This window comes from Lathyrus oleraceus, chromosome 4, assembly GCF_024323335.1.
Source record: "Lathyrus oleraceus cultivar Zhongwan6 chromosome 4, CAAS_Psat_ZW6_1.0, whole genome shotgun sequence".
Lineage (NCBI taxonomy): Eukaryota > Viridiplantae > Streptophyta > Magnoliopsida > Fabales > Fabaceae > Lathyrus > Lathyrus oleraceus.
The window spans coordinates 345,133,133-345,146,012 of NC_066582.1; positions in this window are offsets into that span (position 1 = coordinate 345,133,133).

The window sequence follows — 12,880 nt, forward strand, 5'->3', positions numbered from 1 at the left end:
AAAAGAGAAAATTACTATAAAAAAATGATAAAACAAAAAATATTAAAAATCATTTTTAGAAACTAGAAATTAAAAGAGAAATAATGCAATTGGTCTCATTAATTGACGTGGATCATCACGTGGCCTGGAAGCGCACGCTCACCATACACCCTAGTCAACTAAATCACATAGTGCCTTAAAATAAGTCATAACGTTGGACAACCTGGATTAAATCTGGAAACGCAAATGGATGGCTCAGATCTGATCTGGAGACCAGACGGTGGCCAGCGCTACCGTCTTCTCCGGCCAACTTCCGGCCAAGCTCAAAATTGCTGAGGGAAAAAATATTAACCAAATGCTACGATCATGGTAACAATCGAAAGCTGGGGTGATGTACATCACCCCTGTACTAACCAAATCCACTCTAGATTTCTACATTAAGAGAAATCAGAGATGGAATTTTAATGGTGTTCAACTGAACTTGCTTAATTTCAAAAATTCAAAGCTCAATAATGTTGCCTCTATGTAGAGGACTTCAGACAACCCAGCAAATGCAAGAAATAAGCTATTAATAAAGAGTTTCGAAGAGATTAAGTTCTGATATCCACCTTTGAAATGCAGATCTTGAGAGCACAATTCTCCCTTACTAATGCTTGCAGTGTGGTCTAGTGATGAAGATGAGCAAGGCTTAGGAACTATAGATCTAGAAATCAACCAGTGTAACTGAAATTTAGATCTGAAAATTTGAGGAAAAAGAGCAAGTTCCTTTAGGTATGGCTAGGGAGAGATTCGTGCAGCATAACAGGTGCCTTCAGGTTGAGAAATTATGAAGCCAAGGCCTTGTATTTATAGATGAAAGGAGCTGCAAGCATGAGCAAAGTATGTGCATGGGTGAAGAGGGCCTCCATGCATGGACCTGTACAGGCGCATGGAGGGCCCAATTCTGATTGGAATTGCAAGCTACTACCAAATTAAGATGAAATGGACGTGCAGAAATGAGGTCATAAGCTTATGCAATGTATTTTCAATGAGTTTCCAAAAATGCACTAAAACTTTCTCCTCTTCGAAAATGGCATGTCCAAAATTAAAATGCAACCTTATGCATAATGGTTGGAAAGAATGTTGCATAAGGAACAAATGTCATGTTGATCAAAACTCCATTTGGGCCTTGGAAATTAATGAAAATTGAACTTGAAGTGTAAGGTGCAAAACATGCATATGTGGAATTTTCAAAATTGGCCAAAGTTCAAGCCCTTATGTCTCAATGATGCAAGCTCCAAATGATAAAATCTTCAACATGAAAGTTATAGATATCTTCAAGGCAATCAATTTGGATTTAAATTTTGCATCATTTGGATTTTTTAAGAAGAGGTTATGGGCACTTGAAGTTGGACTTTTTCACATTTCAATGCATTTGGTCCAAAGTGACCTATAATGTTTTGCATTATCACATGTATTTATTTTGAGATTTTGTAATTTTGCTCAACATAACATTTGAATTAGACACATTAAGATTTTCAATGCATTGAGTCTCATCTTAAAATCATGAAAAATGAAGGAGTTATGTCCTTGGGAAGTTGACCCAAAATTAGGGTTTCAGTCAAAATGACCTATAATGTCTTAGAATGGATGATGACCTTCCAAGCTTCAAATCAAATTTGGATGAACATGAAAGTTGTTCCTATGGTTCTTAAGAACATGTTTTCTCTTGGGGTCATCTCCATTTGACCAACACATAAAACGTTAGGTCTCAGTGCATTTCAAATTAGTCAGATGAATTAACTGATCAACTTCTCAAGTCCAAAACTCATATCTTGATGAATGGATGATTGAGGACATTCAAATAAGTTCAAATATGCATGAAATGATGAATTAAAGAACTTCCCTTGATTGTATTTGGCCATGGGTTGAGGTGCTTCATGGGCAAGGCACAGTCAATGCACAGTTGAATTAGGGTTTCCTTGGGAAACAAACCTCAAACCCTTTGATTTGCTTTGATCAAAATGATGAATTAAGATACTTGGGGAGCATATTTGATGGATGAGAGCTTTGAGAACCATAGCCATGCTTACTTTCATCTTCTCTTGGCCATATCAATGCATATAGGATCTCCTAGAAGCGTTTGACCTTGTGACTGCTCAAGCTACAAACAAGAGATGTTAGTGACATATTTTTGTGCTTTTGGTTAGTAAATAAAAATTAGAAAAGCAATAATATATAATTCAAGCATGCTTGGTGATCTCAAACCAAATCACAAGAGACCCCACCCCAAAGGTAAGGAGCCAAGATGCTTATGATCCTTGAGGCAATGTAAATGCAATGTTATGATGCCATGAGGGATCTTAGGGTCAAAATTAGGGTCTTACAGATGCCCCTATTTAAGGTCATTCTAGCCGGAGAAGTGAAGGTTAAAATCTTCGTCTCGACGAGGTAGAATGGGCTTAAATAATAACAAAGAGATGAATTTTGGTCCCTAAGAGACCTCATGATGCAAATGTATGCATGCAAAAGGTAATACTCTGTGGAGATATGTGTTCACAAAGGGGAAAAGGAATCAGAAGAGACTGAAAATCCATGTGAGTAATACACTCACAGGGATAGAGACTCTGAGGACTCTAATGGGGATAAGAAAGGGAATAAATTGCGTGAGCAGGTCACGACTTAAAACTTGGTGAGGGACGAGAGGAATTCCATGAAAATAAATCAATGGAAAGACTCGAGTTGACTCAAAGGCGCATGTACAGGGGAATATGCCAATACAGCAAAACTATCCACAAAGGATACTTCGGATGAAAATCCGGACTCAGATGGGGAAAATCCCACGAGGATTTTGGCTAGGGAATATCCAAACATGACTCATCTGAGGAAACAACAGGATGAGGTATTACCGGTTACTGGGTAATAAGCTCAAGGAGACATGTGATCGAAACACCGGTATAACGGTAAGGGAACAACATGCTCAGGGAGAATGAGTATCTAAGACCGGTATAAGGGTGAGAGATATCAAACATCCAAAAATCATCTGAGGAGGACCTAAAAGGTATATTTCAACTCAGGAAATCTGACTCCGCAAGGGACAAAAAAGTCATAATAGGGAGCAGAAAGGAAGGAACATCAAGGATACCAGTTACTGGGCATATAATAGGTGACCAACCAGGCGTGAATTGGGGAATATTCCCAAGACACTCATCATCCAAAAGAGGGCTAAGGAGCAGACTCGATTACAGGATGGGCATTCGATTCCGCAAAAGGGAATACGATCCTTACTCGACTGGGAAGAACAAAAGACTTCGACCAAAGAGCGCATGCGATATATTATCTATTACCGTCAGAACATAGATAATATACTCGCATGGAAGATTATCCATAACCGGATACTGGGTTAATGAAGGATAGATCGACCGAAAGAAAACAGGGCATCGGGATACCAAATACTAAGTATAAAATGATGACCAAATCAAAGGGAGAAACAATCATTACCAACAATCGGCAAATGAAAGATGACTCGCTGGGGGATGCATTGACAAAGGCAATGATCCGGGAGATATGTCACCGGTTACTGAGAGATATACTCACAAATGAAGGAATATTGATACCGAATATTGGATAAAGATAACCGTCTCAGAGGGGATTACATCTACCACAACTAGGTAGAAAACCACGGAAGAGTAACCGTCCTCAGTCAGATTGAGCAAAATAAGGTTACTCTGCAAGGAGATAAAATAGGGTTTACGACTACCCGTATGAGGGTAGAAAGCCACAGAAATAGGACTTATAACTACCGGTTACTGGGTAGAAGGCCACAGACTCCGCCTGGGAAAAGATGGACAATTACTGGTTACTGAGCAATCATTCATCTAAACTACGAGGAAACGCAGGGAAAATCTCAAGAAACCATTCTAGGAACAAACTAGATAGGCACAATGAAACAAAACTTCATCCCTATGAGGGTATATCTCAGGGGAAACTCCATCCCAATATATGTGTTGGGAGGAAACGAAAACAACAATCATCCATGAGGACATAACTCAGTGGGGAATACGGAAGAAAGGATAGACGCTTTCTGCTTATGGGGCTGACTCTACATGGGGAGATCAGACACCAACAACTGCTTGGTGAAATATGTATCACCGAATAGCGGGGGACAACAAAACAAAGGTATTTATGGCAAATAATGCGACATGAATAGTTTAATGTTAAAATTATATGCATATATGCATGGTTTATGTATGATGAATGCTGACAACAAACATATATAACACAAACAGGTCCAAAGATCGATGGACAGACATCCGGTACTACATCTTGAGAGAGAAAGCCAGGTCCACTGGGGAACATCCTTTCTGATGGGGACCAAAGATACTAGGAAACAAAAAATCTATGTAGGGGAATGAGCATCAGTCATCCCAGCCGGGGACAAGATCAACCTATAGATAAAATTCGCCGCGGAAGCACCCTACTGGGGAAATTATCAGAGGAGATAATGGAACTCTGTGGGGAACAACCACAAATCAGGAGTCTCCAGGGTCACCACTATATCGTACTACTGACGAAATCCCATCTGTCGAGAAGGAAGGATCATCACTCCGCTGAAGGAAAGAAATATGCATACCTTTACCAACCGCTCTGCTCGGGAGAAAAAACTGCAAACAGGCTCCGACAAAAGAGGATACAAACATGTTGGCAATAGGACCCAATGTCTTACTCTGTTGGGAATCATACCATCTTTGGGAGAGCAATGCAGACATCCCAAGTATCCTTTCATCATTGTGAATGTTCACTTTGTTTAAAACACATTATGAAAATTTTATTTACTTAAAACAATGATATTTCTCCATTAAAACATGCAAAACATTTGTTGAATATAAACAAATAAGAGTGCAAAATAATTAGATAAAGGCTCAAATTTATTTGATGGAATGGTAGTCTACAAATGGCGAGACTCCATAGATCTTTACAAATTTGAAATTGGTGATATATATTGGAAAAGGGCTACATTGAACATAATGACCATTTCTCCACCAACTCTGAATCCGATGTATTTGACGCTTCAGTTGACGATGATCGAGCGAGAATCTCTGACAGATGACAATTTGTAGAAGAAAGTCTTGTCAGGATGCAGTTACTTGCCAAATCCCTAATTTTTGCCTAGATTGCCCCAGGGTGAGGTATTCAATCTAGCAGGATACATATTCATTTTTTTATGTCTCTAACTTTTCCCTGGATCGCCCTTTCGGGTTTTCAATCCACCGAGACGCTCATTTTTGCCTAAGCCGCCCTTTCGGGTTTTCAACTTAGCGAGCTATTATGTTTTTATTTGAGGCGAAGTATTTCTTGACTGCATCTGAATTCACAGGACGAGTGAAATCCTCCCCATCCATATCAAAGCATCGCTTGAAAAGGCTCTCTTAACAACATATGGACCTTCATAGTTTGGAGTCCACTTGCCCCTGGAATCGGGCGCGAAAGACAAGACTTTCTTGAGCACAAGGTCACCTTCTCGGAACACACGAGGCTTGACCTTTTTATCAAAGGCTTTCTTCATCCTTTGCTGATATAACTGACCATGGCACATGGCAGTCAATCTCTTCTCTTCGATCAAATTCAGCTGGTCATAGCGACTCTGAACCCATTCAGCATCAGTCAACTTGGCTTCCATCAAGACTCTCATTGATGGGATCTCCACCTCTACTGGGAGCACAGCCTCCATGCCGTAAACAAGAGAGAAAGGGGTTGCCCTTGTTGAAGTGCGGACAGATGTACGATATCCATGCAAAGCAAATGGCAGCATCTCATGCCAATCTTTATACGTGAGAACCATCTTCTGGATAATCTTCTTGATATTCTTATTAGCAGCTTCAACAGCCCCATTCATCTTGGGTCTGTAAGGAGAAGAATTATGATGTGCTATCTTGAACTCGCTACATAACTCTTTCATCATCTTGTTGTTTAAGTTAGATCCATTGTCAGTAATGATCTTATTCGACACACCATAACGGCATATCAGCTGATTCTTCATAAACTTCACAACCACCTACCTAGTCACGTTTGCATATGATGCCGCTTCAACCCACTTGGTGAAGTAATCAATTGCTACGAGAATAAATCTGTGACCGTTGGACGCTTTCGGCTCTATCATGCCAATCATGTCAATTCCCCACATAGAGAAAGGCCATGGTGATGAAATCACATTTAGAAGTGTCGGGGGAATATGAATCTTATCCGCATAAATCTGACACTTATGGCATTTCTTCACATATTTGCAGCAATCAGACTCCATTGTCAGCCAATAGTAGCCTGCTCTCAACATCTTTCTAGCCATAGCATGTCCATTGGTATGAGTACCAAATGAACCCTCATGGACCTCAGTCATTAACAGGTCTGCTTCGTGTCTATCCACGCATCTGAGCAGAACCATGTCAAAATTTCTCTTATAAAGTACATCAACATTGAGGTAGAAACTGCCTGATAATCTTCTCAAAGTATTTCTATCTTTCACAGATACCCCAGGCAGGTAAATTTGGCTCTGAAGAAAGCACTTGATATCATAATACCATGGCTTATCATCTTGCACCTCCTCTACTTCAAATACATGAGCTGGTCTTGAAGGTGAGAAAAACAAGAAAGGGGGGTTTGAATTGTTTTGGAGAATAAGCGCTTTTGCAAAATAAGAACACACAGAATTTTATACTGGTTCGCTTATAACACAAAGTTACTCCAGTCCACCCGGCCAAGGTGATTTTGCCTTCAAAAAGGACTTAATCCACTAATCTTGAAAGATTATTACAACCAAACGTCTAAGAGAAAGATCTCTTTGTCCTCCCAAGTATACAGACTGTGCAGAGTCACTTAAGGAACAAAATCAATTTAACAGAAGGAATTGTAATCTAAAGTGCTTCTAAGATCAAGCGAATATTACAGCAAATAGAGCAAGCAAGTGTTTTCACGTATGAGCAACAGCTCGTGAAAAACTAAGAGAGAAGGTAGAAAAATTTATGTGCATTCAGGTGTATCTCTCACTGAAGTATGTTGTCCTTTTTATAGTGGTGAAAGGACCGTTGGAGTGATGGCAGAATATTTGTCTTTGATGAGTCTTTAATGCCATTACTACTGTGTTTCTTCCCATAACCAATTTGTCTCCTTGAATAACATCTTTCCAAATATACTTTCTTTCCATTTGAAGTTGTTGTTTTCGTTACTATTTATGGATTTGGGAAACCTTCATCAGAGTCTTCGTTATCTCTGTCAATCGGAGATTGCGTTAAAGTTACATCAGAGCTTCTGATAGTCCTGGTCTTTTTAGATCATCAGAGTTGTTTTCAGTGGAAGTTTAGAGCTTCTGGTATCTTGCTGTCCTGTTTTGCTCAGAATCAGAACTTCTACAGCGCATTTCTTCTTCAGATGCTTCTGATCTTCTAGTTCTTTTTATCTGATCAGAGTTTGTATCTGATAAAGCGATCAGATTCCTTCGTTCTTATTCAGAGGCCTGCACACTTAGAGAAATTTCGTTAGGGTGCCATTTTTGGTTTAATCCTTTGTTATCATCAAAATCCTGGAATCTATTGTAGAACTAATTTTGTTCTTACAATCTCCCCCTTTTTGATGATGACAAAACAATCTTGATTAATAGATGAAACATTCAGAGATAAGAATTTATCAGATCAGATAGAAGTGAGCTCCCCCCTGAGATAAGCCTGGGAGTTCAGAAGTTCTTTCCATAGCTTCCATGTTATGATGTGTCTAGATACTTCTTTCTAGAGCTTCCATGTTATGATGTGTCTAGATACTCTTCTGCAAATATCTGAGTCAAAGAGGATTAGATAGATTTTATTGAATAAAATGTTTGTAGAGTACTGAAGGATTTAGATATATTTTCATCAGAGTTGTTTTTATTTCTCCCCCTTTTTGTCAGAATCAAAAAGACTTAGCAAAATAAAGGAAAGGAAAAAGATATATATATTCAGATATTAAGCACAAACAGCAGAGAACGAAAACAAGCAGAAACAGATAGCAACAAGCAAAAGACAAAAATCCTAGGTGCCTAAGGGTTGGGTGGTGGAGGCATCCTCTGAAGCAGTTGGGTCAGCAGATTCTGGATGTTGACGTTGACTGTGTCCTGTTGATCCAACCTAGCTCGGACTTCCTTCTGCTCTTTCTGAAGCTCTTCAAGAGTCTTGAGAACCAGAGGGACAAAGGTGGAAGACTCCCCCTGAGTCAGAGCATTCGGTTCTTCAGCACGGCGAGCTTCAGCTTCAGCAGCGGCTTTAGCTTCAGCTTCAGCAGCAGCTTTAGCTTCAGCAGCAGCTTTAGCTTCAGCTTCAGCAGCAGCAACGTCAGCTAGAGCTTTGGCTTCAGCTTCCTTAAGCTTTTGAATTTCTTCTTGCCTAGCTTTTTCTTCTGCTTCCATCCTTTTCCATACCCAGAAGAGCAGCAATAGCCTTCTTAGTTATCACAATCTTGACTCCCAGAACATAGGAGACAATGAAGTGACCATCAGCGTCTGCGAATCTCCAGAATTCCTTCACAAGATTTGGGTAAACTGGACCATAGAGACGTTGAAAGTAGTTTCCCCAACCTTGTTTTTTGAGTTCTTCAGTGAGGTCTATGCCATTCCTTTTCATATTGTCAAAATCCACCAAGGATTCACATAAGACTTCCAGTTTTTCAAATGGCGTTGCAAGATGAATATGAGGATCACGATCGAGAATGTGAGGCTCCTTGTAGATTGGTGTTGTGGTGATGCCTGTAACTGTTGGGTTGCTTGAGCTTTGAACTTGTTCGCTTGAACCCATTTGTTGAGAGAAGTTGTACACAGCTTGTTGTTGAGCATCCATGATGTTGTTGAAGAACTGAGATGAAGATGAAAACTGCTTGCAGAAATGCCTTGAGAGAACTGAGGTTTTAAGGGTGCGTGAGAGTGAAAAGTGTGCAATGTGTGAAATGAATGTGTTTAAATACCCAAATTAGGGCGCATGCAAAACGACACACAAATCAGAGTTTAGCACAAAAACCAAGTTAACACGTTTAGAGGGAAAAATGATTACAGCTCATAAATGATGTCTAATCCCAACAGCTAGTACACTGCTCGAGGAGATCTCAAGAGACTGTTCCTTGATTACTGCTAGACAGCTGTCTAGAGGTTCCAAGGTCAGACGCAAGGCACTCCACGTGTTTGCTTTATCTGATCTTTAGGAATACCAAAGGATTGGTTCTTGGAGAATTCTAACTCAGATAACTTCTAACTTGGTAGAAGTATCAGAGTCAGAGGCAGAATCCATTATGTTTACATCAGAGTGAGAGGCAGAATCCATTGTGTTTACATCAGAGTCAGAGGCAGAATCCATTGTGTTTACATCAGAGTCTCATTTAACAACCTCAGAGGCACATTTTATTCAGGGCAGTTTTGAATGTTCAGATTTTCTAAGATAAAGAGGAATCTATCTTCAGCTAAGGGTTTAGTAAAGTTATCGGCCCATTGATGATCTGTATCAATGAATTTCAATGTTACTACCCCTTCTGAACATAGTCTCTGATAAAATGATGTTTTATTTCAATGTGCTTAGCTCTGGAGTGTAAAATGGGATTCTTACTTAAACAAATGGCAGCAGTATTATCACAAAAGATAGGAATGTTACTCTCGAAGATTTGTAGATCCTCTAACTGATTCTTCATCTAGAGCATCTGAGTAGTGCACAGTGATGCTGAGATGTATTCTACTTCTGCCGTGGACAGGGCTACGGTTAATTGTCTTTTGCTGGCCCAGGATATCAGATTGTTTCCCAAGAGCTGACAATTTCCAGATGTGCTTTTTCGTTCCAATCTATCTCCTGCGTAATCTGCGTCACAAAAACCAGATAGTCTATACTCTGATGTTTTCTCATACATCAGGCCCATGTTAGGAGTTCCTTTCAGATATTTGAGAATTCTCTTAACTGCTGTTAAGTGAGTTTCTCTAGGATCTGATTGAAATTTGGCACAGAGACAAACACTAAATAAAATATCAGGGCGAGTAGCAGTCAGATAGAGAAGGGAGCCTATCATACCACGATAGAGCTTCTGACAAACCTTTTTACTGACTTCTTCCTTTTCAAGAATGCAGGTTGGATGCATGGGAGTCTTTGCAGAATTGCATTCAGCCATATCAAATTTCTTTAGAACGTCTTTTATGTATTTGCTTTGATGAACGTACGTGACTTCTGAAGTTTGATTTATTTGAATTCCTAGAAAGAACTTTAGTTCTTGCATTAAGCTCATTTCAAGTTCTGCCTGCATTAGCTCAGAGAATTCTTGACATACAGAGGCGTTAGCTGAACCAAAAATGATGTCATCAACGTATATCTGGCATATCATGAGATCATTGTTAAGGTTTTTACAGAAGAGTGTGGAGTCAACTTTCCCTCTGATAAAATTATGTTCCAGAAGAAAATTACTTAATCGTTCATACCAAGCTCTGGGAGCTTGTTTAAGTCCATATAAAGATTTCTTAAGTTTAAAGACATGTTCTGGATAATTTGGATTTTCAAAACCTGGAGGTTGGTTGACATACACTTCTTCTGATATATAACCATTAAGGAATGCGCTCTTGACATCCATTTGATACAATTTGATAGAATGATTTATAGCGAATGATACAAGTAAGCGAATAGATCTAACCTGGCGACTGGAGTAAAGGTTTCATTGTAGTCAATACCTTCTTGTTGACTGTAACCTTGAGCTACCAGTCGAGCTTTGTTTCTGACGACTTCTCCTTTCTCATTCAGCTTGTTTCTGAACACCCATCTGGTTCCGATAACGTGAGTGCCTCTGGGCCTAGGAACAAGATCCCAGACGTCGTTCTTTGTGAATTGATCTAGCTCTTCTTGCATGGCTAGAACCCAGTCGTTATCTTGAAGTGCCTCATCACAGGACGTAGTCTCGATCAGAGATACTAGTCCCAGAGGAGTTTCTTCAGAGGTCTTGAAGGTAGACCTCGTTCGGACAGGTTCGTCCTTATTTCCCAAAATCAACTCTCCAGATATGTTGAGGCAACTTTTAGCTTTCTTTGGGATTACTAGGGAGTTAGTTCCTTCAAGAGTTTGAATGGTAGTTGCTTCTGGAGCTTCAATCTTCTCGTCAGATCCTGCAAGGGTGATCTCCAAATCTGCAAATCTCTCAACTAGCTTTGACTTTTCAGGGTCAAGCTTATCATCAAATCTGACATGAATTGATTCTTCCACAATTTTGGTTTCTGTATTCTATACTCTATAGCCTTTTGAGCGTTCTGAGTATCCTAACATAATACCTTTTTGTGCTTTCGAATCAAACTTGTTCAGATGTTCCTTAGTATTTAAGATAAAACAAGAACATCCAAAAGGATGAAAATATGAAATGTTTGGTTTTCTTCCTTTACACAATTCATAGGGAGTCTTTTCCAGAATAGGTCTTATGGAGATTCTATTCTGAATGTAACACGCTGTATTTACAGCTTCGGCCCAAAAGTGCTTAGCCACATTTGTTTCATTGATCATAGTTCTGGCCATCTCTTGGAGTGTCGTATTCTTCCTCTCTACAACTCCATTTTGTTGTGGAGTTCTAGGGCAGGAGAAATCATGGGATATTCCATTAGAGTCAAATAATTCCTCAAAAAAATTGTTTTCAAATTCCCCACCATGATCACTTCTGACTCTTACAATTTTAGAGTCAAATTCTTTTTGCACTTTGGAACAGAAGCTAGTGAATACAGAGTGAGACTCACTCTTGTGCTTTAGGAATTTCACCCATGTCCAGCGACTGAAATATTCAACAATGACTAGTTCATACTTCTTTCCATTGACTGATGTTGTTTTCATATGACCAAATAAATCAATGTGAAGAAGGTCCAGAGGCTTAGAGGTAGAAACAATATTTTTCTTTTTGAAATATGTTTTTGAAAATTTTCCTTTCTAACATGCTTCACACAGAGCATCTGAAGAAAACTTCAGCTTAGGTAGGCCTCTGACTAACTCGAGTTTATTTAGCTGAGATAATTTCCTCATGCTAATGTGGCCCAAGCGTCTATGCCATACCCATTGCTCTTCGTGAACAGACATCAGACATTTCACATTTTGTTCTTTTAAATCAGAAAGATTTATTTTATAAATATTGTTTTTCCTCTTGCTTGTGAATAGGACAGAACCATTGTTTGGATTTATGGCTTTACATGTTTTTTGATTAAAGATTACGTCATAACCGTTATCACTTAATTGACTTATGGATAACAGGTTATGCATTAATCCTTCTACATATAGGACGTCAGATATAGAGGGAAGAGTACCATTACCGATAGTTCTGGAGCCTCTGATCCTTCCTTTTTAATCTCCTCCGAAACCTACGAATCCGGCATCTTTAAGTTCCAGGCTTTGGAACATAGACTTTCTTCCCGTCATGTGTCGCGAGCATCCAGAGTCCAGGTACCATGACTGGTGTTTGAACTTTGCTGCATAAGATATCTGCAACATAAACAATCTTATCCTTTGGTACCCAGAGTCTTTTGGGTCCTTTGTGATTAGTTTTACCAGAGCTTCTTAACACTTTGGGTTTTCTAGCATTATCAAATTTTTGCTCTTGTGTGTGTGTGTAGTGATATGATAATGGAGATTTAGGTTGGTCATTAGTAGAAGTTTTATCTTCACTAGGATCATACCCAATTCCTCTTCTATTGTTTTGACTGACTCCATAAATCATGGATGCCATAATACTCCTCCCTATCCCATTTTTCAGAAACTTTTGAAAAGCTTTTTCATATTTATAAATAATTGTGTTTGAAGTTTGTGGAGCTTGAGATAACGCTTCTTCAAGTTTTGAGCAAATTTTCTTTGTTGCATCTCTTTCTAATGTCAAAGATCTATTTTCATCTTTTAGTTCTGAAATGGTTTTCTCAAGT